Below are 23,699 nucleotides of genomic sequence, written 5' to 3'. Positions count from 1 at the left end.
GGCATGCTCTCAACAATGGTCCGTACGAGTGGTAAGAACAGTCAGGTCCATCGAAGTCGAGGTCTGTGATCGTAGGCCAGGTTTAGATAGTTTCTAAAAGTAGATGAGAGACAACAAGTACACGTTGCCGAGAATGCACCTTACCATCATGACCAGCGTCTTGAATTCAGCGCGTTGTTGCTCCAGGAACCAGTGAAGACGGCAGAGAAGGATGAGAGAGTCAGAGTTCACCTGTAAAACAGCAGAATAAGTTCCGCTGCCAAGTAATTGTCACTGGCAAAGGTTTCCAAGTTTAAGCATGCCATTTCAGCGATTTCCCAACACTTGGACCAATGAAAATTTTTGCTTGAAAACAGTAAAACAAAAGACAAGTAATTGCCAACTTAACGACGATTTTCGATAATTATAGTTTCGGTTGCTCGCTACCTCTGGCGAGACTCGAACTCGCAATCCCCGGCTTAGGAGGCCAGTGCCTTATCCATTAGGCCACAAAGGCTGAGTTATGTTGAATCTCCTATCCGAGGAATGACGCAAAGCTTTTTCCTAGAAGATAGCCAAACGTCCCATGTTATATAAACATACAGCGATTACCGTCTGTGGACATCGTCTCAATCTTGAAAACCATGTTTTTTGAATAATCTTAACTACAAACTCTATTTACAGCTTTCGAGTTCTATAACTGGACATACATTTACTATTGCAATTAGTTTTATCAAATATCAAGGCTTTCTACTCTCACAATGAGGGATACTCTTTCTCACTATCTCATTTCATTATTTGTGTATGTTCCACGACCTATATCCGAATGTACTTCCTTTTGGTTCGCACTTTCTCTACATCGTAGGAATTAACATAAAGAAACACCATGAGAACTCGTGTTGTCGTCTATGAACATCTATGAATTCTGCCCATAATGGTGAGTGATTTCAAACGATATTAACTTGATAATAAATGGTGGAAAACCAAAAATACTAACTAAAATCAAAAGACTAGCCGCCCGATAAGCGACTTGAACCCTTGACCTCAGGATTAAAAGTCCCGCGCTCTACCGTCTGAGCTAACCGGGCTTAATAATTGATATTGCAATAGTTTTCCGTTCGAGTTCATTTTTTAATTTTACGATTGCTTATAGATCTTTTACGGACGGAAGTACGGACGTTTTTCTATTCTTCGTAAACAAAATGAGTTCACATTCTTTCATCCTATAATTTGTCTCTGACTACATTTTGTGTTTGTAAACTACACTCAAAGACCGCCATAATGCATTTCGGCACTGGCCTCTGAAAAATAGACACGTTTCTGGAAACCCCAAGTGACAGGTCATGGTCTATGGCTCCGAGATAGATCCCGGGACCTAGGATACCCATGACTGCACAGATCATATTTGTAATCATGCGTAAATTTGAGATATTAGTAAACGATTGAAAATGAGTTGTTCCACTAGAAAATACTAGCATGTGAAACAAATGGCAATTCACCGCAGTTGGTAGGGTTCGAACCTACGCCCTCAGAGAGGAATAGATTTCAAGTCTATCGCCTTAACCACTCGGCCACAACTGCCCCGAATATTCAGACAATCTAGTAATAATATTTATTGGTTCACCAAAATTTCCGTTTGACCTTACTGAAGAGCAGGTTAAATGAGAGATGCAAAATCCTAGCACTTTCTTTAAGTGTAGGTCGTGTGGCCTAATGGATAAGGCGTCGGACTTCTATGAAAGTAGTTATCCGAAAATTGCGGGTTCGAGTCCCGCCACGATTAATAGCATATGACGAAACTATTAGTTCATGATGAGTAGTAGTTAACCACAAACCATGGGGAATCATGTCAGATCAATAAAACTACAAATATATCTCGAACACTCAATGAATATCACTGGCTTGCATTGCCTTCACAGTGACGATTGAAATGTGCTGCTGATATAGCGTTGCTTGGTAGATAACTTAAATCATTCTCTCTAAAGACACACAGAGTATACCTAACTGATGATGAATGAACCTTTGATTTATATATCAAGAATTTATTGGCCTTTTAGCTCAGTTGGTTAGAGCGCCGTGCTAATAACGCGGAGGTCATGAGTTCGATCCTCTTACGGGCCACTATAATTCTTCCATTAAATATTTTCCACTCTAAAAAGGTACTGATACATTCGAAATATTTTGCTAAAACATTTAATGCAGATATGGCCGAGTGGTTAAGGCGACTGACTCGAAATCAGTTTCCATCTTCGAGCGTAGGTTCGAATCCTACTATCTGCGTTTTGTGGCATTTTATTGGTAAATGTAACTACACAACATTTGATCAAGTGACGCCAGAAGTTATTTCTAGTCATTTTTTGGGAGAACATCCAAGTTTAAAATCAGTAGGGGAGTACACAGTGAGAGAAGAACGAAAGGTCTTTAGGTCTTTAGCATATGTGATGGCCCTGGACAAGACAAGACAAACTAAGCAACGGGGTGACCCTGGATAAGGCATGCTCTCAACAATGGTCCGTACGAGTGGTAAGAACAGTCAGGTCCATCGAAGTCGAGGTCTGTGATCGTTGGCCAGGTTTAGATAGTTTCTAAAAGTAGATGAGAGACAACAAGTACACGTTGCCGAGAATGCACCTTATCATCATGACCAGCGTCTTGAATTCAGCGCGTTGTTGCTCCAGGAACCAGTGAAGACGGCAGAGAAGGATGAGAGAGTCAGAGTTCACCTGTAAAACAGCAGAATAAGTTCCGCTGCCAAGTAATTGTCACTGGCAAAGGTTTCCAAGTTTAAGCATGCCATTTCAGCGATTTCCCAACACTTGGACCAATGAAAATTTTTGCTTGAAAACAGTAAAACAAAAGACAAGTAATTGCCAACTTAACGACGATTTTCGATAATTATAGTTTCGGTTGCTCGCTACCTCTGGCGAGACTCGAACTCGCAATCCCCGGCTTAGGAGGCCAGTGCCTTATCCATTAGGCCACAAAGGCTGAGTTATGTTGAATCTCCTATCCGAGGAATGACGCAAAGCTTTTTCCTAGAAGATAGCCAAACGTCCCATGTTATATAAACATACAGCGATTACCGTCTGTGGACATCGTCTCAATCTTGAAAACCATGTTTTTTGAATAATCTTAACTACAAACTCTATTTACAGCTTTCGAGTTCTATAACTGGACATACATTTACTATTGCAATTAGTTTTATCAAATATCAAGGCTTTCTACTCTCACAATGAGGGATACTCTTTCTCACTATCTCATTTCATTATTTGTGTATGTTCCACGACCTATATCCGAATGTACTTCCTTTTGGTTCGCACTTTCTCTACATCGTAGGAATTAACATAAAGAAACACCATGAGAACTCGTGTTGTCGTCTATGAACATCTATGAATTCTGCCCATAATGGTGAATGATTTCAAACGATATTAACTTGATAATAAATGGTGGAAAACCAAAAATACTAACTAAAATCAAAAGACTAGCCGCCCGATAAGCGACTTGAACCCTTGACCTCAGGATTAAAAGTCCCGCGCTCTACCGTCTGAGCTAACCGGGCTTAATAATTGATATTGCAATAGTTTTCCGTTCGAGTTCATTTTTTAATTTTACGATTGCTTATAGATCTTTTACGGACGGAAGTACGGACGTTTTTCTATTCTTCGTAAACAAAATGAGTTCACATTCTTTCATCCTATAATTTGTCTCTGACTACATTTTGTGTTTGTAAACTACACTCAAAGACCGCCATAATGCATTTCGGCACTGGCCTCTGAAAAATAGACACGTTTCTGGAAACCCCAAGTGACAGGTCATGGTCTATGGCTCCGAGATAGATCCCGGGACCTAGGATACCCATGACTGCACAGATCATATTTGTAATCATGCGTAAATTTGAGATATTAGTAAACGATTGAAAATGAGTTGTTCCACTAGAAAATACTAGCATGTGAAACAAATGGCAATTCACCGCAGTTGGTAGGGTTCGAACCTACGCCCTCAGAGAGGAATAGATTTCAAGTCTATCGCCTTAACCACTCGGCCACAACTGCCCCGAATATTCAGACAATCTAGTAATAATATTTATTGGTTCACCAAAATTTCCGTTTGACCTTACTGAAGAGCAGGTTAAATGAGAGATGCAAAATCCTAGCACTTTCTTTAAGTGTAGGTCGTGTGGCCTAATGGATAAGGCGTCGGACTTCTATGAAAGTAGTTATCCGAAAATTGCGGGTTCGAGTCCCGCCACGATTAATAGCATATGACGAAACTATTAGTTCATGATGAGTAGTAGTTAACCACAAACCATGGGGAATCATGTCAGATCAATAAAACTACAAATATATCTCGAACACTCAATGAATATCACTGGCTTGCATTGCCTTCACAGTGACGATTGAAATGTGCTGCTGATATAGCGTTGCTTGGTAGATAACTTAAATCATTCTCTCTAAAGACACACAGAGTATACCTAACTGATGATGAATGAACCTTTGATTTATATATCAAGAATTTATTGGCCTTTTAGCTCAGTTGGTTAGAGCGCCGTGCTAATAACGCGGAGGTCATGAGTTCGATCCTCTTACGGGCCACTATAATTCTTCCATTAAATATTTTCCACTCTAAAAAGGTACTGATACATTCGAAATATTTTGCTAAAACATTTAATGCAGATATGGCCGAGTGGTTAAGGCGACTGACTCGAAATCAGTTTCCATCTTCGTAGGTTCGAATCCTACTATCTGCGTTTTGTGGCATTTTATTGGTAAATGTAACTACACAACATTTGATCAAGTGACGCCAGAAGTTATTTCTAGTCATTTTTTGGGAGAACATCCAAGTTTAAAATCAGTAGGGGAGTACACAGTGAGAGAAGAACGAAAGGTCTTTAGGTCTTTAGCATATGTGATGGCCCTGGACAAGACAAGACAAACTAAGCAACGGGGTGACCCTGGATAAGGCATGCTCTCAACAATGGTCCGTACGAGTGGTAAGAACAGTCAGGTCCATCAAAGTCGAGGTCTGTGATCGTAGGCCAGGTTTAGATAGTTTCTAAAAGTAGATGAGAGACAACAAGTACACGTTGCCGAGAATGCACCTTACCATCATGACCAGCGTCTTGAATTCAGCGCGTTGTTGCTCCAGGAACCAGTGAAGACGGCAGAGAAGGATGAGAGAGTCAGAGTTCACCTGTAAAACAGCAGAATAAGTTCCGCTGCCAAGTAATTGTCACTGGCAAAGGTTTCCAAGTTTAAGCATGCCATTTCAGCGATTTCCCAACACTTGGACCAATGAAAATTTTTGCTTGAAAACAGTAAAACAAAAGACAAGTAATTGCCAATTTAACGACGATTTTCGATAATTATAGTTTCGGTTGCTCGCTACCTCTGGCGAGACTCGAACTCGCAATCCCCGGCGTAGGAGGCCGGTGCCTTACCCATTGGGCCACAAAGGCTGAGTTATGTTGAACCTCCTATCCGAGGAATGACGCAAAGCTTTTTCCTAGAAGATAGCCAAACGTCCCATGTTATATAAACATACAGCGATTACCGTCTGTGGACATCGTCTCAATCTTGAAAACCATGTTTTTTGAATAATCTTAACTACAAATTCTATTTACAGCTTTCGAGTTCTATAACTGGACATACATTTACTATTGCAATTAGTTGTATCAAATATCAAGGCTTTCTACTCTCACAATGAGGGATACTCTTTCTCACTATCTCATTTCATTATTTGTGTATGTTCCACGACCTATATCCGAATGTACTTCCTTTTGGTTCGCACTTTCTCTACATCGTAGGAATTAACATAAAGAAACACCATGAGAACTCGTGTTGTCGTCTATGAACATCTATGAATTCTGCCCATAATGGTGAATGATTTCAAACGATATTAACTTGATAATAAATGGTGGAAAACCAAAAATACTAACTAAAATCAAAAGACTAGCCGCCCGATATAGGACTTGAACCCTTGACCTCAGGATTAAAAGTCCCGCGCTCTACCGTCTGAGCTAACCGGGCTTAATAATTGATATTGCAATAGTTTTCCGTTCGAGTTCATTTTTAAATTTTACGATTGCTTATAGATCTTTTACGGACGGAAGAACGGACGTTTTTCTATTCTTCGTAAACAAAATGAGTTCACATTCTTTCATCCTATAATTTGTCTCTGACTACATTTTGTGTTTGTAAACTACACTCAAAGACCGCCATAATGCATTTCGGCACTGGCCTCTGAAAAATAGACACGTTTCTGGAAACCCCAAGTGACAGGTCATGGTCTATGGCTCCGAGATAGATCCCGGGACCTAGGATACCCATGACTGCACAGATCATATTTGTAATCATGCGTAAATTTGAGATATTAGTAAACGATTGAAAATGAGTTGTTCCACTAGAAAATACTAGCATGTGAAACAAATGGCAATTCACCGCAGTTGGTAGGGTTCGAACCTACGCCCTCAGAGAGGAATAGATTTCAAGTCTATCGCCTTAACCACTCGGCCACAACTGCCCCGAATTTTCAGACAATCTAGTAATAATATTTATTGGTTCACCAAAATTTCCGTTTGACCTTACTGAAGAGCAGGTTAAATGAGAGATGCAAAATCCTAGCACTTTCTTTAAGTGTAGGTCGTGTGGCCTAATGGATAAGGCGTCGGACTTCTATGAAAGTAGTTATCCGAAAATTGTGGGTTCGAGTCCCGCCACGATTAATAGCATATGACGAAACTATTAGTTCATGATGAGTAGTAGTTAACCACAAACCATGGGGAATCATGCCAGATCAATAAAACTACAAATATATCTCGAACACTCAATGAATATCACTGGCTTGCATTGCCTTCACAGTGACGATTGAAATGTGCTGCTGATATAGCGTTGCTTGGTAGATAACTTAAATAATTCTCTCTAAAGACACACAGAGTATACCTAACTGATGATGAATGAACCTTTGATTAATATATTAAGAATTTATTGGCCTGTTAGCTCAGTTGGTTAGAGCGCCGTGCTAATAACGCGGAGGTCATGAGTTCGATCCTCTTACGGGCCACTATAATTCTTCCATTAAATATTTTCCACTCTAAAAAGGTACTGATAGATTCGAGATATTTTGCTAAATCATTTAATGCAGTCATGGCCGAGTGGTTAAGGCGACTGACTCGAAATCAGTTTCCATCTTGGAGCGTAGGTTCGAATCCTACTATCTGCGTTTTGTGGCATTTTATTGGTAAATGTAACTACACAACATTTGATCAAGTGACGCCAGAAGTTATTTCTAGTCATTTTTTGGGAGAACATCCAAGTTTAAAATCAGTAGGGGAGTACACAGTGAGAGAAGAACGAAAGGTCTTTAGGTCTTTAGCATATGTGATGGCCCTGGACAAGACAAGACAAACTAAGCAACGGGGTGACCCTGGATAAGGCATGCTCTCAACAATGGTCCGTACGAGTGGTAAGAACAGTCAGGTCCATCGAAGTCGAGGTCTGTGATCGTAGGCCAGGTTTAGATAGTTTCTAAAAGTAGATGAGAGACAACAAGTACACGTTGCCGAGAATGCACCTTACCATCATGACCAGCGTCTTGAATTCAGCGCGTTGTTGCTCCAGGAACCAGTGAAGACGGCAGAGAAGGATGAGAGAGTCAGAGTTCACCTGTAAAACAGCAGAATAAGTTCCGCTGCCAAGTAATTGTCACTGGCAAAAGTTTCCAAGTTTAAGCATGCCATTTCAGCGATTTCCCAACACTTGGACCAATGAAAATTTTTGCTTGAAAACAGTAAAACAAAAGACAAGTAATTGCCAATTTAACGACGATTTTCGATAATTATAGTTTCGGTTGCTCGCTACCTCTGGCGAGACTCGAACTCGCAATCCCCGGCTTAGGAGGCCGGTGCCTTACCCATCGGGCCACAAAGGCTGAGTTATGTTGAACCTCCTATCCGAGGAATGACGCAAAGCTTTTTCCTAGAAGATAGCCAAACGTCCCATGTTATATAAACATACAGCGATTACCGTCTGTGGACATCGTCTCAATCTTGAAAACCATGTTTTTTGAATAATCTTAACTACAAACTCTATTTACAGCTTTCGAGTTCTATAACTGGACATACATTTACTATTGCAATTAGTTTTATCAAATATCAAGGCTTTCTACTCTCACAATGAAGGATACTCTTTCTCACTATCTCATTTCATTATTTGTGTATGTTCCACGACCTATATCCGAATGTACTTCCTTTTGGTTCGCACTTTCTCTACATCGTAGGAATTAACATAAAGAAACACCATGAGAACTCGTGTTGTCGTCTATGAACATCTATGAATTCTGCCCATAATGGTGAATGATTTCAAACGATATTAACTTGATAATAAATGGTTGAAAACCAAAAATACTAACTAAAATCAAAAGACTAGCCGCCCGTTAAGGGACTTGAACCCTTGACCTCAGGATTAAAAGTCCCGCGCTCTACTGTCTGAGCTAACCGGGCTTAATAATTGATATTGCAATAGTTTTCCGTTCGAGTTCATTTTTAAATTTTACGATTGCTTATAGATCTTTTACGGACGGAAGTACGGACGTTTTTCTATTCTTCGTAAACAAAATGAGTTCACATTCTTTCATCCTATAATTTGTCTCTGACTACATTTTGTGTTTGTAAACTACACTCAAAGACCGCCATAATGCATTTTGGCACTGACCTCTGAAAAATAGACACGTTTCTGGAAACCCCAAGTGACAGGTCATGGTCTATGGCTCCGAGATAGATCCCGGGACCTAGGATACCCATGACTGCACAGATCATATTTGTAATCATGCGTAAATTTGAGATATTAGTAAACGATTGAAAATGAGTTGTTCCACTAGAAAATACTAGCATGTGAAACAAATGGCAATTCACCGCAGTTGGTAGGGTTCGAACCTACGCCCTCAGAGAGGAATAGATTTCAAGTCTATCGCCTTAACCACTCGGCCACAACTGCCCCGAATTTTCAGACAATCTAGTAATAATATTTATTGGTTCACCAAAATTTCCGTTTGACCTTACTGAAGAGCAGGTTAAATGAGAGATGCAAAATCCTAGCACTTTCTTTAAGTGTAGGTCGTGTGGCCTAATGGATAAGGCGTCGGACTTCTATGAAAGTAGTTATCCGAAAATTGTGGGTTCGAGTCCCGCCACGATTAATAGCATATGACGAAACTATTAGTTCATGATGAGTAGTAGTTAACCACAAACCATGGGGAATCATGCCAGATCAATAAAACTACAAATATATCTCGAACACTCAATGAATATCACTGGCTTGCATTGCCTTCACAGTGACGATTGAAATGTGCTGCTGATATAGCGTTGCTTGGTAGATAACTTAAATAATTCTCTCTAAAGACACACAGAGTATACCTAACTGATGATGAATGAACCTTTGATTAATATATTAAGAATTTATTGGCCTGTTAGCTCAGTTGGTTAGAGCGCCGTGCTAATAACGCGGAGGTCATGAGTTCGATCCTCTTACGGGCCACTATAATTCTTCCATTAAATATTTTCCACTCTAAAAAGGTACTGATAGATTCGAGATATTTTGCTAAATCATTTAATGCAGTCATGGCCGAGTGGTTAAGGCGACTGACTCGAAATCAGTTTCCATCTTGGAGCGTAGGTTCGAATCCTACTATCTGCGTTTTGTGGCATTTTATTGCTAAATGTAACTACACAACATTTGATCAAGTGACGCCAGAAGTTATTTCTAGTCATTTTTTGGGAGAACATCCAAGTTTAAAATCAGTAGGGGAGTACACAGTGAGAGAAGAACGAAAGGTCTTTAGGTCTTTAGCATATGTGATGGCCCTGGACAAGACAAGACAAACTAAGCAACGGGGTGACCCTGGATAAGGCATGCTCTCAACAATGGTCCGTACGAGTGGTAAGAACAGTCAGGTCCATCGAAGTCGAGGTCTGTGATCGTAGGCCAGGTTTAGATAGTTTCTAAAAGTAGATGAGAGACAACAAGTACACGTTGCCGAGAATGCACCTTACCATCATGACCAGCGTCTTGAATTCAGCGCGTTGTTGCTCCAGGAACCAGTGAAGACGGCAGAGAAGGATGAGAGAGTCAGAGTTCACCTGTAAAACAGCAGAATAAGTTCCGCTGCCAAGTAATTGTCACTGGCAAAAGTTTCCAAGTTTAAGCATGCCATTTCAGCGATTTCCCAACACTTGGACCAATGAAAATTTTTGCTTGAAAACAGTAAAACAAAAGACAAGTAATTGCCAATTTAACGACGATTTTCGATAATTATAGTTTCGGTTGCTCGCTACCTCTGGCGAGACTCGAACTCGCAATCCCCGGCTTAGGAGGCCGGTGCCTTACCCATCGGGCCACAAAGGCTGAGTTATGTTGAACCTCCTATCCGAGGAATGACGCAAAGCTTTTTCCTAGAAGATAGCCAAACGTCCCATGTTATATAAACATACAGCGATTACCGTCTGTGGACATCGTCTCAATCTTGAAAACCATGTTTTTTGAATAATCTTAACTACAAACTCTATTTACAGCTTTCGAGTTCTATAACTGGACATACATTTACTATTGCAATTAGTTTTATCAAATATCAAGGCTTTCTACTCTCACAATGAAGGATACTCTTTCTCACTATCTCATTTCATTATTTGTGTATGTTCCACGACCTATATCCGAATGTACTTCCTTTTGGTTCGCACTTTCTCTACATCGTAGGAATTAACATAAAGAAACACCATGAGAACTCGTGTTGTCGTCTATGAACATCTATGAATTCTGCCCATAATGGTGAATGATTTCAAACGATATTAACTTGATAATAAATGGTTGAAAACCAAAAATACTAACTAAAATCAAAAGACTAGCCGCCCGATAAGGGACTTGAACCCTTGACCTCAGGATTAAAAGTCCCGCGCTCTACTGTCTGAGCTAACCGGGCTTAATAATTGATATTGCAATAGTTTTCCGTTCGAGTTCATTTTTAAATTTTACGATTGCTTATAGATCTTTTACGGACGGAAGTACGGACGTTTTTCTATTCTTCGTAAACAAAATGAGTTCACATTCTTTCATCCTATAATTTGTCTCTGACTACATTTTGTGTTTGTAAACTACACTCAAAGACCGCCATAATGCATTTTGGCACTGACCTCTGAAAAATAGACACGTTTCTGGAAACCCCAAGTGACAGGTCATGGTCTATGGCTCCGAGATAGATCCCGGGACCTAGGATACCCATGACTGCACAGATCATATTTGTAATCATGCGTAAATTTGAGATATTAGTAAACGATTGAAAATGAGTTGTTCCACTAGAAAATACTAGCATGTGAAACAAATGGCAATTCACCGCAGTTGGTAGGGTTCGAACCTACGTCCTCAGAGTCCTCAGAGAGGAATCGATTTCAAGTCTATCGCCTTAACCACTCGGCCACAACTGCCCCGAATTTTCAGACAATCTAGTAATAATATTTATTGGTTCACCAAAATTTCCGTTTGACCTTACTGAAGAGCAGGTTAAATGAGAGATGCAAAATCCTAGCACTTTCTTTAAGTGTAGGTCGTGTGGCCTAATGGATAAGGCGTCGGACTTCTATGAAAGTAGTTATCCGAAAATTGCGGGTTCGAGTCCCGCCACGATTAATAGCATATGACGAAACTATTAGTTCATGATGAGTAGTAGTTAACCACAAACCATGGGGAATCATGTCAGATCAATAAAACTACAAATATATCTCGAACACTCAATGAATATCACTGGCTTGCATTGCCTTCACAGTGACGATTGAAATGTGCTGCTGATATAGCGTTGCTTGGTAGATAACTTAAATCATTCTCTCTAAAGACACACAGAGTATACCTAACTGATGATGAATGAACCTTTGATTAATATATTAAGAATTTATTGGCCTGTTAGCTCAGTTGGTTAGAGCGCCGTGCTAATAACGCGGAGGTCATGAGTTCGATCCTCTTACGGGCCACTATAATTCTTCCATTAAATATTTTCCACTCTTAAAAGGTACTGATAGATTCGAAATATTTTGCTAAAACATTTAATGCAGATATGGCCGAGTGGTTAAGGCGACTGACTCGAAATCAGTTTCCATCTTGGAGCGTAGGTTCGAATCCTACTATCTGCGTTTTGTGGCATTTTATTGGTAAATGTAACTACACAACATTTGATCAAGTGACGCCAGAAGTTATTTCTAGTCATTTTTTGGGAGAACATCCAAGTTTAAAATCAGTAGGGGAGTACACAGCGAGAGAAGAACGAAAGGTCTTTAGGTCTTTAGCATATGTGATGGCCCTGGACAAGACAAGACAAACTAAGCAACGGGGTGACCCTGGATAAGGCATGCTCTCAACAATGGTCCGTACGAGTGGTAAGAACAGTCAGGTCCATCGAAGTCGAGGTCTGTGATCGTAGGCCAGGTTTAGATAGTTTCTAAAAGTAGATGAGAGACAACAAGTACACGTTGCCGAGAATGCACCTTACCATCATGACCAGCGTCTTGAATTCAGCGCGTTGTTGCTCCAGGAACCAGTGAAGACGGCAGAGAAGGATGAGAGAGTCAGAGTTCACCTGTAAAACAGCAGAATAAGTTCCGCTGCCAAGTAATTGTCACTGGCAAAGGTTTCCAAGTTTAAGCATGCCATTTCAGCGATTTCCCAACACTTGGACCAATGAAAATTTTTGCTTGAAAACAGTAAAACAAAAGACAAGTAATTGCCAATTTAACGACGATTTTCGATAATTATAGTTTCGGTTGCTCGCTACCTCTGGCGAGACTCGAACTCGCAATCCCCGGCTTAGGAGGCCGGTGCCTTATCCATTAGGCCAGAAAGGCTGAGTTATGTTGAATCTCCTATCCGAGGAATGACGCAAAGCTTTTTCCTAGAAGATAGCCAAACGTCCCATGTTATATAAACATACAGCGATTACCGTCTGTGGACATCGTCTCAATCTTGAAAACCATGTTTTTTGAATAATCTTAACTACAAACTCTATTTACAGCTTTCGAGTTCTATAACTGGACATACATTTACTATTGCAATTAGTTGTATCAAATATCAAGGCTTTCTACTCTCACAATGAGGGATACTCTTTCTCACTATCTCATTTCATTATTTGTGTATGTTCCACGACCTATATCCGAATGTACTTCCTTTTGGTTCGCACTTTCTCTACATCGTAGGAATTAACATAAAGAAACACCATGAGAACTCGTGTTGTCGTCTATGAACATCTATGAATTCTGCCCATAATGGTGAATGATTTCAAACGATATTAACTTGATAATAAATGGTTGAAAACCAAAAATACTAACTAAAATCAAAAGACTAGCCGCCCGATAAGGGACTTGAACCCTTGACCTCAGGATTAAAAGTCCCGCGCTCTACCGTCTGAGCTAACCGGGCTTAATAATTGATATTGCAATAGTTTTCCGTTCGAGTTCATTTTTAAATTTTACGATTGCTTATAGATCTTTTACGGACGGAAGTACGGACGTTTTTCTATTCTTCGTAAACAAAATGAGTTCACATTCTTTCATCCTATAATTTGTCTCTGACTACATTTTGTGTTTGTAAACTACACTCAAAGACCGCCATAATGCATTTCGGCACTGGCCTCTGAAAAATAGACACGTTTCTGGAAACCCCAAGTGACAGGTCATGGTCTATGGCTCCGAGATAGATCCCGGGACCTAGGATACCCATGACTGCACAGATCATATTTGTAATCATGCGTAAATTTGAGATATTAGTAAACGATTGAAAATGAGTTGTTCCACTAGAAAATACTAGCATGTGAAACAAATGGCAATTCACCGCAGTTGGTAGGGTTCGAACCTACGTCCTCAGAGTCCTCAGAGAGGAATCGATTTCAAGTCTATCGCCTTAACCACTCGGCCACAACTGCCCCGAATTTTCAGACAATCTAGTAATAATATTTATTGGTTCACCAAAATTTCCGTTTGACCTTACTGAAGAGCAGGTTAAATGAGAGATGCAAAATCCTAGCACTTTCTTTAAGTGTAGGTCGTGTGGCCTAATGGATAAGGCGTCGGACTTCTATGAAAGTAGTTATCCGAAAATTGCGGGTTCGAGTCCCGCCACGATTAATAGCATATGACGAAACTATTAGTTCATGATGAGTAGTAGTTAACCACAAACCATGGGGAATCATGTCAGATCAATAAAACTACAAATATATCTCGAACACTCAATGAATATCACTGGCTTGCATGTCTTCACAGTGACGATTGAAATGTGCTGCTGATATAGCGTTGCTTGGTAGATAACTTAAATCATTCTCTCTAAAGACACACAGAGTATACCTAACTGATGATGAATGAACCTTTGATTAATATATTAAGAATTTATTGGCCTGTTAGCTCAGTTGGTTAGAGCGCCGTGCTAATAACGCGGAGGTCATGAGTTCGATCCTCTTACGGGCCACTATAATTCTTCCATTAAATATTTTCCACTCTTAAAAGGTACTGATAGATTCGAAATATTTTGCTAAATCATTTAATGCAGATATGGCCGAGTGGTTAAGGCGACTGACTCGAAATCAGTTTCCATCTTGGAGCGTAGGTTCGAATCCTACTATCTGCGTTTTGTGGCATTTTATTGGTAAATGTAACTACACAACATTTGATCAAGTGACGCCAGAAGTTATTTCTAGTCATTTTTTGGGAGAACATCCAAGTTTAAAATCAGTAGGGGAGTACACAGTGAGAGAAGAACGAAAGGTCTTTAGGTCTTTAGCATATGTGATGGCCCTGGACAAGACAAGACAAACTAAGCAACGGGGTGACCCTGGATAAGGCATGCTCTCAACAATGGTCCGTACGAGTGGTAAGAACAGTCAGGTCCATCGAAGTCGAGGTCTGTGATCGTAGGCCAGGTTTAGATAGTTTCTAAAAGTAGATGAGAGACAACAAGTACACGTTGCCGAGAATGCACCTTACCATCATGACCAGCGTCTTGAATTCAGCGCGTTGTTGCTCCAGGAACCAGTGAAGACGGCAGAGAAGGATGAGAGAGTCAGAGTTCACCTGTAAAACAGCAGAATAAGTTCCGCTGCCAAGTAATTGTCACTGGCAAAGGTTTCCAAGTTTAAGCATGCCATTTCAGCGATTTCCCAACACTTGGACCAATGAAAATTTTTGCTTGAAAACAGTAAAACAAAAGACAAGTAATTGCCAATTTAACGACGATTTTCGATAATTATAGTTTCGGTTGCTCGCTACCTCTGGCGAGACTCGAACTCGCAATCCCCGGCTTAGGAGGCCGGTGCCTTATCCATTAGGCCACAAAGGCTGAGTTATGTTGAATCTCCTATCCGAGGAATGACGCAAAGCTTTTTCCTAGAAGATAGCCAAACGTCCCATGTTATATAAACATACAGCGATTACCGTCTGTGGACATCGTCTCAATCTTGAAAACCATGTTTTTTGAATAATCTTAACTACAAACTCTATTTACAGCTTTCGAGTTCTATAACTGGACATACATTTACTATTGCAATTAGTTGTATCAAATATCAAGGCTTTCTACTCTCACAATGAGGGATACTCTTTCTCACTATCTCATTTCATTATTTGTGTATGTTCCACGACCTATATCCGAATGTACTTCCTTTTGGTTCGCACTTTCTCTACATCGTAGGAATTAACATAAAGAAACACCATGAGAACTCGTGTTGTCGTCTATGAACATCTATGAATTCTGCCCATAATGGTGAATGATTTCAAACGATATTAACTTGATAATAAATGGTTGAAAACCAAAAATACTAACTAAAATCAAAAGACTAGCCGCCCGATAAGGGACTTGAACCCTTGACCTCAGGATTAAAAGTCCCGCGCTCTACCGTCTGAGCTAACCGGGCTTAATAATTGATATTGCAATAGTTTTCCGTTCGAGTTCATTTTTAAATTTTACGATTGCTTATAGATCTTTTACGGACGGAAGTACGGACGTTTTTCTATTCTTCGTAAACAAAATGAGTTCACATTCTTTCATCCTATAATTTGTCTCTGACTACATTTTGTGTTTGTAAACTACACTCAAAGACCGCCATAATGCATTTCGGCACTGGCCTCTGAAAAATAGACACGTTTCTGGAAACCCCAAGTGACAGGTCATGGTCTATGGCTCCGAGATAGATCCCGGGACCTAGGATACCCATGACTGCACAGATCATATTTGTAATCATGCGTAAATTTGAGATATTAGTAAACGATTGAAAATGAGTTGTTCCACTAGAAAATACTAGCATGTGAAACAAATGGCAATTCACCACAGTTGGTAGGGTTCGAACCTACGCCCTCAGAGAGGAATAGATTTCAAGTCTATCAACTTAACCACTCGGCCACAACTGCCCCGAATTTTCAGACAATCTAGTAATAATATTTATTGGTTCACCAAAATTTCCGTTTGACCTTACTGAAGAGCAGGTTAAATGAGAAATGCAAAATCCTAGCACTTTCTTTAAGTGTAGGTCGTGTGGCCTAATGGATAAGGCGTCGGACTTCTATGAAAGTAGTTATCCGAAAATTGCGGGTTCGAGTCCCGCCACGATTAATAGCATATGACGAAACTATTAGTTCATGATGAGTAGTAGTTAACCACAAACCATGGGGAATCATGTCAGATCAATAAAACTACAAATATATCTCGAACACTCAATGAATATCACTGGCTTGCATTGCCTTCACAGTGACGATTGAAATGTGCTGCTGATATAGCGTTGCTTGGTAGATAACTTAAATCATTCTCTCTAAAGACACACAGAGTATACCTAACTGATGACGAATGAACCTTTGATTAATATATTAAGAATTTTTTGGCCTGTTAGCTCAGTTGGTTAGAGCGCCGTGCTAATAACGCGGAGGTCATGAGTTCGATCCTCTTACGGGCCACTATAATTCTTCCATTAAATATTTACCACTGTAAAAAGGTACTGATAGATTCGAAATATTTTGCTAAAACATTTAATGCAGATATGGCCGATTGGTTAAGGCGACTGACTCGAAATCAGTTTCCATCTTGGAGCGTAGGTTCGAATCCTACTATCTGCGTTTTGTGGCATTTTATTGGTAAATGTAACTACACAACATTTGATCAAGTGACGCCAGAAGTTATTTCTAGTCATTTTTTGGGAGAACATCCAAGTTTAAAATCAGTAGGGGAGTACACAGTGAGAGAAGAACGAAAGGTCTTTAGGTCTTTAGCATATGTGATGGCCCTGGACAAGACAAGACAAACTAAGCAACGGGGTGACCCTGGATAAGGCATGCTCTCAACAATGGTCCGTACGAGTGGTAAGAACAGTCAGGTCCATCGAAGTCGAGGTCTGTGATCGTAGGCCAGGTTTAGATAGTTTCTAAAAGTAGATGAGAGACAACAAGTACACGTTGCCGAGAATGCACCTTACCATCATGACCAGCGTCTTGAATTCAGCGCGTTGTTGCTCCAGGAACCAGTGAAGACGGCAGAGAAGGATGAGAGAGTCAGAGTTCACCTGTAAAACAGCAGAATAAGTTCCGCTGCCAAGTAATTGTCACTGGCAAAGGTTTCCAAGTTTAAGCATGCCATTTCAGCGATTTCCCAACACTTGGACCAATGAAAATTTTTGCTTGAAAACAGTAAAACAAAAGACAAGTAATTGCCAATTTAACGACGATTTTCGATAATTATAGTTTCGGTTGCTCGCTACCTCTGGCGAGACTCGAACTCGCAATCTCCGGCTTAGGAGGCCGGTGCCTTATCCATTAGGCCACAAAGGCTGAGTTATGTTGAATCTCCTATCCGAGGAATGACGCAAAGCTTTTTCCTAGAAGATAGCCAAACGTCCCATGTTATATAAACATACAGCGATTACCGTCTGTGGACATCGTCTCAATCTTGAAAACCATGTTTTTTGAATAATCTTAACTACAAACTCTATTTACAGCTTTCGAGTTCTATAACTGGACATACATTTACTATTGCAATTAGTTGTATCAAATATCAAGGCTTTCTACTCTCACAATGAGGGATACTCTTTCGCACTATCTCATTTCATTATTTGTGTATGTTCCACGACCTATATCCGAATGTACTTCCTTTTGGTTCGCACTTTCTCTACATCGTAGGAATTAACATAAAGAAACACCATGAGAACTCGTGTTGTCGTCTATGAACATCTATGAATTCTGCCCATAATGGTGAATGATTTCAAACGATATTAACTTGATAATAAATGGTGGAAAACCAAAAATACTAACTAAAATCAAAAGACTAGCCGCCCGATAAGCGACTTGAACCCTTGACCTCAGGATTAAAAGTCCCGCGCTCTACCGTCTGAGCTAACCGGGCTTAATAATTGATATTGCAATAGTTTTCCGTTCGAGTTCATTTTTAAATTTTACGATTGCTTATAGATCTTTTACGGACGGAAGAACGGACGTTTTTCTATTCTTCGTAAACAAAATGAGTTCACGTTCTTTCATCCTATAATTTGTCTCTGACTACATTTTGTGTTTGTAAACTACACTCAAAGACCGCCATAATGCATTTCGGCACTGGCCTCTGAAAAATAGACACGTTTCTGGAAACCCCAAGTGACAGGTCATGGTCTATGGCTCCGAGATAGATCCCGGGACCTAGGATACCCATGACTGCACAGATCATATTTGTAATCATGCGTAAATTTGAGATATTAGTAAACGATTGAAAATGAGTTGTTCCACTAGAAAATACTAGCATGTGAAACAAATGGCAATTCACCACAGTTGGTAGGGTTCGAACCTACGCCCTCAGAGAGGAATAGATTTCAAGTCTATCAACTTAACCACTCGGCCACAACTGCCCCGAATTTTCAGACAATCTAGTAATAATATTTATTGGTTCACCAAAATTTCCGTTTGACCTTACTGAAGAGCAGGTTAAATGAGAAATGCAAAATCCTAGCACTTTCTTTAAGTGTAGGTCGTGTGGCCTAATGGATAAGGCGTCGGACTTCTATGAAAGTAGTTATCCGAAAATTGCGGGTTCGAGTCCCGCCACGATTAATAGCATATGACGAAACTATTAGTTCATGATGAGTAGTAGTTAACCACAAACCATGGGGAATCATGTCAGATCAATAAAACTACAAATATATCTCGAACACTCAATGAATATCACTGGCTTGCATTGCCTTCACAGTGACGATTGAAATGTGCTGCTGATATAGCGTTGCTTGGTAGATAACTTAAATCATTCTCTCTAAAGACACACAGAGTATACCTAACTGATGACGAATGAACCTTTGATTAATATATTAAGAATTTTTTGGCCTGTTAGCTCAGTTGGTTAGAGCGCCGTGCTAATAACGCGGAGGTCATGAGTTCGATCCTCTTACGGGCCACTATAATTCTTCCATTAAATATTTTCCACTCTAAAAAGGTACTGATAGATTCGAAATATTTTGCTTAAACATTTAATGCAGATATGGCCGATTGGTTAAGGCGACTGACTCGAAATCAGTTTCCATCTTGGAGCGTAGGTTCGAATCCTACTATCTGCGTTTTGTGGCATTTTATTGGTAAATGTAACTACACAACATTTGATCAAGTGACGCCAGAAGTTATTTCTAGTCATTTTTTGGGAGAACATCCAAGTTTAAAATCAGTAGGGGAGTACACAGTGAGAGAAGAACGAAAGGTCTTTAGGTCTTTAGCATATGTGATGGCCCTGGACAAGACAAGACAAACTAAGCAACGGGGTGACCCTGGATAAGGCATGCTCTCAACAATGGTCCGTACGAGTGGTAAGAACAGTCAGGTCCATCGAAGTCGAGGTCTGTGATCGTAGGCCAGGTTTAGATAGTTTCTAAAAGTAGATGAGAGACAACAAGTACACGTTGCCGAGAATGCACCTTACCATCATGACCAGCGTCTTGAATTCAGCGCGTTGTTGCTCCAGGAACCAGTGAAGACGGCAGAGAAGGATGAGAGAGTCAGAGTTCACCTGTAAAACAGCAGAATAAGTTCCGCTGCCAAGTAATTGTCACTGGCAAAGGTTTCCAAGTTTAAGCATGCCATTTCAGCGATTTCCCAACAATTGGACCAATGAAAATTTTTGCTTGAAAACAGTAAAACAAAAGACAAATAATTGCCAATTTAACGACGATTTTCGATAATTATAGTTTCGGTTGCTCGCTACCTCTGGCGAGACTCGAACCCGCCATCCCCGGCTTAGGAGGCCGGTGCCTTATCCATTAGGCCACAAAGGCTGAGTTATGTTGAATCTCCTATCCGAGGAATGACGCAAAGCTTTTTCCTAGAAGATAGCCAAACGTCCCATGTTATATAAACATACAGCGATTACCGTCTGTGGACATCGTCTCAATCTTGAAAACCATGTTTTTTGAATAATCTTAACTACAAACTCTATTTACAGCTTTCGAGTTCTATAACTGGACATACATTTACTATTGCAATTAGTTGTATCAAATATCAAGGCTTTCTACTCTCACAATGAGGGATACTCTTTCTCACTATCTCATTTCATTATTTGTGTATGTTCCACGACCTATATCCGAATGTACTTCCTTTTAGTTCGCACTTTCTCTACATCGTAGGAATTAACATAAAGAAACACCATGAGAACTCGTGTTGTCGTCTATGAACATCTATGAATTCTGCCCATAATGGTGAATGATTTCAAACGATATTAACTTGATAATAAATGGTGGAAAACCAAAAATACTAACTAAAATCAAAAGACTAGCCGCCCGATAAGGGACTTGAACCCTTGACCTCAGGATTAAAAGTCCCGCGCTCTACCGTCTGAGCTAACCGGGCTTAATAATTGATATTGCAATAGTTTTCCGTTCGAGTTCATTTTTTAATTTTACGATTGCTTATAGATCTTTTACGGACGGAAGAACGGACGTTTTTCTATTCTTCGTAAACAAAATGAGTTCACATTCTTTCATCCTATAATTTGTCTCTGACTACATTTTGTGTTTGTAAACTACACTCAAAGACCGCCATAATGCATTTCGGCACTGGCCTCTGAAAAATAGACACGTTTCTGGAAACCCCAAGTGACAGGTCATGGTCTATGGCTCCGAGATAGATCCCGGGACCTAGGATACCCATGACTGCACAGATCATATTTGTAATCATGCGTAAATTTGAGATATTAGTAAACGATTGAAAATGAGTTGTTCCACTAGAAAATACTAGCATGTGAAACAAATGGCAATTCACCACAGTTGGTAGGGTTCGAACCTATGTCCTCAGAGAGGAATAGATTTCAAGTCTATCACCTTAACCACTCGGCCACAACTGCCCCGAATTTTCAGACAATCTAGTAATAATATTTATTGGTTCACCAAAATTTCCGTTTGACCTTACTGAAGAGCAGGTTAAATGAGAAATGCAAAATCCTAGCACTTTCTTTAAGTGTAGGTCGTGTGGCCTAATGGATAAGGCGTCGGACTTCTATGAAAGTAGTTATCCGAAAATTGCGGGTTCGAGTCCCGCCACGATTAATAGCATATGACGAAACTATTAGTTCATGATGAGTAGTAGTTAACCACAAACCATGGGGAATCATGTCAGATCAATAAAACTACAAATATATCTCGAACACTCAATGAATATCACTGGCTTGCATTGCCTTCACAGTGACGATTGAAATGTGCTGCTGATATAGCGTTGCTTGGTAGATAACTTAAATCATTCTCTCTAAAGACACACAGAGTATACCTAACTGATGATGAATGAACCTTTGATTAATATATTAAGAATTTATTGGCCTGTTAGCTCAGTTGGTTAGAGCGCCGTGCTAATAACGCGGAGGTCATGAGTTCGATCCTCTTACGGGCCACTATAATTCTTCCATTAAATATTTTCCACTCTTAAAAGGTACTGATAGATTCGAAATATTTTGCTAAAACATTTAATGCAGATATGGCCGAGTGGTTAAGGCGACTGACTCGAAATCAGTTTCCATCTTGGAGCGTAGGTTCGAATCCTACTATCTGCGTTTTGTGGCATTTTATTGGTAAATGTAACTACACAACATTTGATCAAGTGACGCCAGAAGTTATTTCTAGTCATTTTTTGGGAGAACATCCAAGTTTAAAATCAGTAGGGGAGTACACAGTGAGAGAAGAACGAAAGGTCTTTAGGTCTTTAGCATATGTGATGGCCCTGGACAAGACAAGACAAACTAAGCAACGGGGTGACCCTGGATAAGGCATGCTCTCAACAATGGTCCGTACGAGTGGTAAGAACAGTCAGGTCCATCGAAGTCGAGGTCTGTGATCGTAGGCCAGGTTTAGATAGTTTCTAAAAGTAGATGAGAGACAACAAGTACACGTTGCCGAGAATGCACCTTACCATCATGACCAGCGTCTTGAATTCAGCGCGTTGTTGCTCCAGGAACCAGTGAAGACGGCAGAGAAGGATGAGAGAGTCAGAGTTCACCTGTAAAACAGCAGAATAAGTTCCGCTGCCAAGTAATTGTCACTGGCAAAGGTTTCCAAGTTTAAGCATGCCATTTCAGCGATTTCCCAACACTTGGACCAATGAAAATTTTTGCTTGAAAACAGTAAAACAAAAGACAAGTAATTGCCAATTTAACGACGATTTTCGATAATTATAGTTTCGGTTGCTCGCTACCTCTGGCGAGACTCGAACTCGCAATCCCCGGCTTAGGAGGCCGGTGCCTTATCCATTAGGCCACAAAGGCTGAGTTATGTTGAATCTCCTATCCGAGGAATGACGCAAAGCTTTTTCCTAGAAGATAGCCAAACGTCCCATGTTATATAAACATACAGCGATTACCGTCTGTGGACATCGTCTCAATCTTGAAAACCATGTTTTTTGAATAATCTTAACTACAAACTCTATTTACAGCTTTCGAGTTCTATAACTGGACATACATTTACTATTGCAATTAGTTGTATCAAATATCAAGGCTTTCTACTCTCACAATGAGGGATACTCTTTCTCACTATCTCATTTCATTATTTTTGTATGTTCCACGACCTATATCCGAATGTACTTCCTTTTAGTTCGCACTTTCTCTACATCGTAGGAATTAACATAAAGAAACACCATGAGAACTCGTGTTGTCGTCTATGAACATCTATGAATTCTGCCCATAATGGTGAATGATTTCAAACGATATTAACTTGATAATAAATGGTGGAAAACCAAAAATACTAACTAAAATCAAAAGACTAGCTGCCCGATAAGGGACTTGAACCCTTGACCTCAGGATTAAAAGTCCCGCGCTCTACCGTCTGAGCTAACCGGGCCTAATAATTAATATTGCAATAGTTTTCCGTTCGAGTTCATTTTTAAATTTTACGATTGCTTATAGATCTTTTACGGACGGAAGTACGGACGTTTTTCTATTCTTCGTAAACAAAATGAGTTCACATTCTTTCATCCTATAATTTGTCTCTGACTACATTTTGTGTTTGTAAACTACACTCAAAGACCGCCATAATGCATTTCGGCACTGGCCTCTGAAAAATAGACACGTTTCTGGAAACCCCAAGTGACAGGTCATGGTCTATGGCTCCGAGATAGATCCCGGGACCTAGGATACCCATGACTGCACAGATCATATTTGTAATCATGCGTAAATTTGAGATATTAGTAAACGATTGAAAATGAGTTGTTCCACTAGAAA

General features: G+C 40.1%; 40 non-coding genes across 40 annotated transcripts; 22 read left to right on the top strand and 18 right to left on the bottom strand.

The window, feature by feature from the left end:
- Positions 1-423: 423 nt before the first annotated feature.
- On the bottom strand, positions 424-496 carry Trnar-ccu. The gene has a single exon. It is a non-coding gene; the product is annotated as a tRNA-Arg (tRNA).
- Positions 497-1,478: 982 nt separating this feature from the next.
- Positions 1,479-1,560, bottom strand: Trnas-uga. The gene has a single exon. It is a non-coding gene; the product is annotated as a tRNA-Ser (tRNA).
- Positions 1,561-1,678: 118 nt separating this feature from the next.
- Trnar-ucu lies at positions 1,679-1,762 on the top strand. Its single transcript is given in 2 exon segments — positions 1,679-1,715; positions 1,727-1,762. It is a non-coding gene; the product is annotated as a tRNA-Arg (tRNA).
- Positions 1,763-2,177: 415 nt separating this feature from the next.
- On the top strand, positions 2,178-2,259 carry Trnas-cga. Its single transcript has one exon. It is a non-coding gene; the product is annotated as a tRNA-Ser (tRNA).
- Positions 2,260-2,894: 635 nt separating this feature from the next.
- Positions 2,895-2,967, bottom strand: Trnar-ccu. Its single transcript has one exon. It is a non-coding gene; the product is annotated as a tRNA-Arg (tRNA).
- Positions 2,968-3,949: 982 nt separating this feature from the next.
- On the bottom strand, positions 3,950-4,031 carry Trnas-uga. Its single transcript has one exon. It is a non-coding gene; the product is annotated as a tRNA-Ser (tRNA).
- Positions 4,032-4,149: 118 nt separating this feature from the next.
- Trnar-ucu lies at positions 4,150-4,233 on the top strand. The gene is given in 2 exon segments: positions 4,150-4,186; positions 4,198-4,233. It is a non-coding gene; the product is annotated as a tRNA-Arg (tRNA).
- Positions 4,234-4,648: 415 nt separating this feature from the next.
- Positions 4,649-4,726, top strand: Trnas-cga. The gene has a single exon. It is a non-coding gene; the product is annotated as a tRNA-Ser (tRNA).
- A 635-nt stretch (positions 4,727-5,361) lies between these two features.
- On the bottom strand, positions 5,362-5,434 carry Trnar-ccu. Its single transcript has one exon. It is a non-coding gene; the product is annotated as a tRNA-Arg (tRNA).
- A 982-nt stretch (positions 5,435-6,416) lies between these two features.
- Trnas-uga lies at positions 6,417-6,498 on the bottom strand. Its single transcript has one exon. It is a non-coding gene; the product is annotated as a tRNA-Ser (tRNA).
- A 466-nt stretch (positions 6,499-6,964) lies between these two features.
- Trnai-aau lies at positions 6,965-7,038 on the top strand. Its single transcript has one exon. It is a non-coding gene; the product is annotated as a tRNA-Ile (tRNA).
- A 794-nt stretch (positions 7,039-7,832) lies between these two features.
- Positions 7,833-7,905, bottom strand: Trnar-ccu. Its single transcript has one exon. It is a non-coding gene; the product is annotated as a tRNA-Arg (tRNA).
- Positions 7,906-8,887: 982 nt separating this feature from the next.
- Positions 8,888-8,969, bottom strand: Trnas-uga. Its single transcript has one exon. It is a non-coding gene; the product is annotated as a tRNA-Ser (tRNA).
- Positions 8,970-9,435: 466 nt separating this feature from the next.
- On the top strand, positions 9,436-9,509 carry Trnai-aau. The gene has a single exon. It is a non-coding gene; the product is annotated as a tRNA-Ile (tRNA).
- Positions 9,510-9,586: 77 nt separating this feature from the next.
- Trnas-cga lies at positions 9,587-9,668 on the top strand. The gene has a single exon. It is a non-coding gene; the product is annotated as a tRNA-Ser (tRNA).
- A 635-nt stretch (positions 9,669-10,303) lies between these two features.
- On the bottom strand, positions 10,304-10,376 carry Trnar-ccu. Its single transcript has one exon. It is a non-coding gene; the product is annotated as a tRNA-Arg (tRNA).
- Positions 10,377-11,567: 1,191 nt separating this feature from the next.
- Positions 11,568-11,651, top strand: Trnar-ucu. The gene is given in 2 exon segments: positions 11,568-11,604; positions 11,616-11,651. It is a non-coding gene; the product is annotated as a tRNA-Arg (tRNA).
- Positions 11,652-11,915: 264 nt separating this feature from the next.
- Positions 11,916-11,989, top strand: Trnai-aau. The gene has a single exon. It is a non-coding gene; the product is annotated as a tRNA-Ile (tRNA).
- Positions 11,990-12,066: 77 nt separating this feature from the next.
- On the top strand, positions 12,067-12,148 carry Trnas-cga. The gene has a single exon. It is a non-coding gene; the product is annotated as a tRNA-Ser (tRNA).
- Positions 12,149-12,783: 635 nt separating this feature from the next.
- Trnar-ccu lies at positions 12,784-12,856 on the bottom strand. The gene has a single exon. It is a non-coding gene; the product is annotated as a tRNA-Arg (tRNA).
- Positions 12,857-14,047: 1,191 nt separating this feature from the next.
- On the top strand, positions 14,048-14,131 carry Trnar-ucu. Its single transcript is given in 2 exon segments — positions 14,048-14,084; positions 14,096-14,131. It is a non-coding gene; the product is annotated as a tRNA-Arg (tRNA).
- A 263-nt stretch (positions 14,132-14,394) lies between these two features.
- Positions 14,395-14,468, top strand: Trnai-aau. Its single transcript has one exon. It is a non-coding gene; the product is annotated as a tRNA-Ile (tRNA).
- A 77-nt stretch (positions 14,469-14,545) lies between these two features.
- Trnas-cga lies at positions 14,546-14,627 on the top strand. The gene has a single exon. It is a non-coding gene; the product is annotated as a tRNA-Ser (tRNA).
- Positions 14,628-15,262: 635 nt separating this feature from the next.
- Trnar-ccu lies at positions 15,263-15,335 on the bottom strand. The gene has a single exon. It is a non-coding gene; the product is annotated as a tRNA-Arg (tRNA).
- A 982-nt stretch (positions 15,336-16,317) lies between these two features.
- Positions 16,318-16,399, bottom strand: Trnas-uga. The gene has a single exon. It is a non-coding gene; the product is annotated as a tRNA-Ser (tRNA).
- Positions 16,400-16,517: 118 nt separating this feature from the next.
- On the top strand, positions 16,518-16,601 carry Trnar-ucu. Its single transcript is given in 2 exon segments — positions 16,518-16,554; positions 16,566-16,601. It is a non-coding gene; the product is annotated as a tRNA-Arg (tRNA).
- A 264-nt stretch (positions 16,602-16,865) lies between these two features.
- Trnai-aau lies at positions 16,866-16,939 on the top strand. Its single transcript has one exon. It is a non-coding gene; the product is annotated as a tRNA-Ile (tRNA).
- Positions 16,940-17,016: 77 nt separating this feature from the next.
- On the top strand, positions 17,017-17,098 carry Trnas-cga. Its single transcript has one exon. It is a non-coding gene; the product is annotated as a tRNA-Ser (tRNA).
- A 635-nt stretch (positions 17,099-17,733) lies between these two features.
- Trnar-ccu lies at positions 17,734-17,806 on the bottom strand. Its single transcript has one exon. It is a non-coding gene; the product is annotated as a tRNA-Arg (tRNA).
- Positions 17,807-18,788: 982 nt separating this feature from the next.
- Positions 18,789-18,870, bottom strand: Trnas-uga. The gene has a single exon. It is a non-coding gene; the product is annotated as a tRNA-Ser (tRNA).
- Positions 18,871-18,988: 118 nt separating this feature from the next.
- On the top strand, positions 18,989-19,072 carry Trnar-ucu. The gene is given in 2 exon segments: positions 18,989-19,025; positions 19,037-19,072. It is a non-coding gene; the product is annotated as a tRNA-Arg (tRNA).
- Positions 19,073-19,336: 264 nt separating this feature from the next.
- Positions 19,337-19,410, top strand: Trnai-aau. The gene has a single exon. It is a non-coding gene; the product is annotated as a tRNA-Ile (tRNA).
- A 77-nt stretch (positions 19,411-19,487) lies between these two features.
- Positions 19,488-19,569, top strand: Trnas-cga. The gene has a single exon. It is a non-coding gene; the product is annotated as a tRNA-Ser (tRNA).
- Positions 19,570-20,204: 635 nt separating this feature from the next.
- On the bottom strand, positions 20,205-20,277 carry Trnar-ccu. The gene has a single exon. It is a non-coding gene; the product is annotated as a tRNA-Arg (tRNA).
- A 982-nt stretch (positions 20,278-21,259) lies between these two features.
- Positions 21,260-21,341, bottom strand: Trnas-uga. Its single transcript has one exon. It is a non-coding gene; the product is annotated as a tRNA-Ser (tRNA).
- A 118-nt stretch (positions 21,342-21,459) lies between these two features.
- Positions 21,460-21,543, top strand: Trnar-ucu. The gene is given in 2 exon segments: positions 21,460-21,496; positions 21,508-21,543. It is a non-coding gene; the product is annotated as a tRNA-Arg (tRNA).
- Positions 21,544-21,807: 264 nt separating this feature from the next.
- On the top strand, positions 21,808-21,881 carry Trnai-aau. The gene has a single exon. It is a non-coding gene; the product is annotated as a tRNA-Ile (tRNA).
- Positions 21,882-21,958: 77 nt separating this feature from the next.
- Trnas-cga lies at positions 21,959-22,040 on the top strand. The gene has a single exon. It is a non-coding gene; the product is annotated as a tRNA-Ser (tRNA).
- Positions 22,041-22,675: 635 nt separating this feature from the next.
- On the bottom strand, positions 22,676-22,748 carry Trnar-ccu. The gene has a single exon. It is a non-coding gene; the product is annotated as a tRNA-Arg (tRNA).
- A 498-nt stretch (positions 22,749-23,246) lies between these two features.
- Trnak-uuu lies at positions 23,247-23,319 on the bottom strand. The gene has a single exon. It is a non-coding gene; the product is annotated as a tRNA-Lys (tRNA).
- Between the last annotated feature and the right edge of the window lie 380 nt (positions 23,320-23,699).

The sequence above is a fragment of the Daphnia pulex genome, chromosome 2 (genome assembly GCF_021134715.1).
Source record: "Daphnia pulex isolate KAP4 chromosome 2, ASM2113471v1".
NCBI lineage: Eukaryota > Metazoa > Arthropoda > Branchiopoda > Diplostraca > Daphniidae > Daphnia > Daphnia pulex.
Note: the sequence above shows the minus strand (reverse complement) of the source record. Positions and strands in the feature narration are given on the sequence as shown.